Raw genomic sequence first — 4,057 nt, forward strand, 5'->3', positions numbered from 1 at the left:
TGCATAGTCTAAACCACTGAGAAGCAGCAATTACTTGCTTATGCTGACACACTCCTTGCAATATAAAATCATGCTTAGAATCATCCATTTTAATTAACTAGTGATATAGTATCACTTCTAAAGAGACCTTGCATGCCTTCTACATTTTGCATCATCCTCCATATGGCTAGCATGCCAGCAGTTCATGCCCCAGTAGAAACACATCTGCTAGTTAACCAGGATAGATTTACTTCTTATATAATATGTGAGAGTTAAATAATAATTCAAATACTGTACGTTTGACAATCCCATCAAAAGAGAAAACTGCATTTTCAGCTGTACTTTCAATAAATTGGAATAAATAAATTACCAAGGTAATTAAGAAAGCAGGACTTTGCAGTTTTTGCATGATTTAAAACCAGTGACTTGAACACGTCTTCCACCTATTAAAACTTCACAACAGTACTATGAGGAATACAAAAAAAATCTCATTTTGGGAAAAAAAGATGCTGAAGCAGTGAGCTCAAATGATTTCCACAGCATTTAGAAGATGTTTATGTGCAAGAAGGAGGGATCATACTTTCTGCCTTACCATACTTTCCCATGGTAACTGAAACTGTATAAATCTGAAGGCTGCATCAAATGATAGATTTATTTTGAATGTTGGAGAAACTTTCTCTTCAGATAGGCAGCAAAACTGAGTTCAGAAAGCGCTGCACTGGTGTTTTGAGAGCAGGAGAGCAGGCTAGTAGTGCAGATAATAGGCAATCAAAATAATTATTCAGTGATTGTTCTCTACTTCCAAATTTAAAAGAAAGCAAAGACATTTTGCCTTGTTCTATTCAGTTAATGTTTTTTCTTGATGAAGAAAGGTATCGTGAAACACCCTTTTTTCATTTGCAGATTCTGAGAAAATTGGATTAGAAAAATCTCATGACTTTGGAAGGCCACCAAGAAGCCTTTGTACCCTTGTCCCTGTCTTTTATACCCCTTATATTCTGTCCTACTTTAATTAAAGCCAAAACAAGAGTGTCTATGTCACACAGTTCTTTTTGTAGTCCATCTGATATCTTTAAAAGTCCAAACACTGCCTGCTAATTGCTCTAAAAGACCACAGGTCAAGGTAACTAGTAGTGATGCCAACATAGCATTTCTGCTGATTATGTCCTAAAACTGCCTCACCTAATTGGAAACAGTTGGCTGGCAAGTTGTGTTTTTAACTGACCTCCTTTAACCTTTAAAATCACAAGTGATGGAGATGCCTGTGGTTCCTTTACTGTGTGTTGTGAGTCACATATGAGACTGACATTCGGTGCTTCTGAGCTTTCTTCTGATAAGAGCTCGAGCTTATAAAGTGATGTGATCCTATCCACAGCTTACAGCCAAAAGGTCCAAAGCATTCTTTTATTATCTGTTGATTTAAGGCATGTAACAACAAACCATCAAGTGCATCGCCTTCAGCTGGAATAAAGCTTTCAGTAAAGTTCTAATATTTAATATTCTCTAGCAAATAGCACAGCCTGAACAAAGAGGGTCCTTCCTTCTTTTAGAAGGGAGAATGAAAAAAACAGTTACTCAGACCTTGAATTAGAATATAATGGTGACATGCAAAAATACCGTATTGAATCCACCTGAAGCAACTAGTAAATACTGCTGTTGTTTGGAAGTGAAGGTAAGGAGGAGACTGAAGGCTTCACCGTACAGTACAGCAAGAAGCCTGGAGTATTTATGGAGGATGTAGCTCAGCAGAATATTGGACTGATTGGCACAAGTTTGCTGTAGAAATTCTTTCAAGCTATACACAGATTTGTGCAGGAACCTTCTGAATTCTTGTATGGTTAACACGTCTCCTAACTTCTCAGTTCCATGTAAACTTGAAATATATTACTGAATAAATGATAATTCTTTTTATTGTGTGTGATGAGAGGGTATAATTTTGCAAGTTTTAAGGCGCCTAATATCCCCCACGCTGCTTATTGTCGGTCACTGGAAACCTGATCCAGATGCATGGCTGTGCTCACCCGTCTTCAAGTTGGTCCTTATAAACTACGTATAATTGCATGAAACGGGGGGGGAATTATTAAACACGAACTATGCATTATACTATGACCAATAACCACCTGCAGTGAGGAGTACCCAGCAGATTTGTTATTATCCAGAAATAAAATCCCTTACTAAGCAGACGCTGTATTCACAGAAGGTTGCATTCCTTTATCCAGCAAAGATTAATAACCTCTGAGTCAGACTTAGGGCTGGATTCTGGGAATGAGGAAACAAAGATCTTGTGGTTGCTTGTTTTGCACAAACTGGTTCTTTTCAGAGTAGCGGTTTTTACCATGGGGTGAAATGAAAACCGCTGCCAGCTGTGGTTTGCTTCAAAAGGGCAGCGTCCGCTGGCCACAGCCCCTGCGCGTTGCACGAATGCTGCAGCTCCAGGGATTCCCGGTCCTCAATACACTGCGGCCACTGAATGCTTGCTTTTTCCTGATCATTTAACGCTGATTTGTGACCTTTGCAAATGCAGCTGTGTCAGAGCTGCCTGGGGAAGAGCAGCTCAGCCCAGCAAACTCCGCACCCTGGCTGTGTGCTGCTCGCCATAGCCTGCAGGCAGAACAGAGCCAGGACGGGCCGACCGCTTCTGCCCAGGGCGCACAGTAAGGCTCCTGAGCAGATTTGGGCACTTCCCCTCCCGCATGCTCTGGATCCTGGCCTGAAAGTATTCAGTGCAGGCGGGGAGCAAGTCCCAAGAAGCTTGGTCCTGCTTCTATTGACCAGTGCAGGCAAACCCGAGGGAATGGGCCTCTCAGGGCCGGATTCTGCTCACTGAATATTAGACACGGTGCGGTGTGACTGCTGTAGCTCAGCTCCCTGCCCCAGCAGGGGCATTTTGTTAATCAGTTAAGAGAAAAGGGCACGTTAGGCCCATTCCTCTGCCTCAGTTTACGACAGGAGCCTCAAGCAGCCTGGGCGTCTCCGTTGACCAGACGCAGCCCACTGTGGGGCCTAGATGTGCTGCAGTTCTTGGACGTGATGTGAAATGCTTCTGACCATCAAGCTGAAGTTCTTCTCCAAAAACTTTGCCCCTTGTGTGCAGAGCAGGGGCTGGCGAGAAGCACAGGCCTGCTGACTAATTTTAGCCAGCCCTCGTTGCCAGCCCGGGAGGTGTTGCCTTCCTACTGCTACGTAAGGAGTCAGTAGGGAAATTAAAGGGGATTAAGATAACAAGGCTCTTTCGTATCCTTTTCCAGATGAGCCCAGCCTGAACCAGACATCATGGAATTTTGTAACGACTCCCTTAAAATGGGTTTGCTCAATTCAAGCTGGGAAAAGTTGACAGAAGGCGGAGATCATTCGCCTCCATGAGAAAGGGCCTTCGGTCACTCCAGACAGCTATGTCCCCCAGAGGCTCCATTTCTTTTAAATTAAAAAATAAAGCACATTGTGAGCTTCACGGTCTAAAGTCAGCAGTGCAAGTTTTACAGGGCTTCCTTTTAAGACAAACTGCCTACCTGGATTCGGGACCGGGCACCCTGAGACCAGAGCGAGGGTGACTCGAGTGTCCTCTCACTGTGCTGCTGCGTCGCGCGCAATTATTTCCACTGCTGTTTGCAATTAACGAGAGCGGCCCCCTCCAACCTTCCTGCCAGCTCCTCAGCTTCTTTTCCACCTCTCATGTGAAGTGCTCCAAAAGTGCTGGATTACAGCCTGAGCCTTAGTGAGAAACAGAAATTTCAGTGCTTTTCAAAGGGCTCTGCTCAAACTGACGTCTCCCTCGAGCTCCGGAGGGCTGGGTGTCCAAAAGGGAAGGTTGCCCGTTCTCCAGCTGACTCTTCCCAAAAAACAGCCAGCGAAGGCCAGCCACCGTGCCCAGGGACGTGCAGCACAGCGATGCTCCTTGCCCACCTACCTACTCCCCTCGCCTGGGGCCGGTAGGTGCCGTTTCAACCTCAGCTTTGCTTCTTCAACCTCAGCTTTGCTTCTTCAACCTCAGCTTTGCTTCTTCTTTGGGATGCACGGAAAGACAAATTTTGGCTTTCCCCAAATGAAAGGAGAAAAAAAAAAAAAGGGAAGAAAATAG

This window comes from Cygnus olor, chromosome 25 (assembly GCF_009769625.2).
Source record: "Cygnus olor isolate bCygOlo1 chromosome 25, bCygOlo1.pri.v2, whole genome shotgun sequence".
Taxonomy (NCBI): Eukaryota; Metazoa; Chordata; class Aves; order Anseriformes; family Anatidae; genus Cygnus; species Cygnus olor.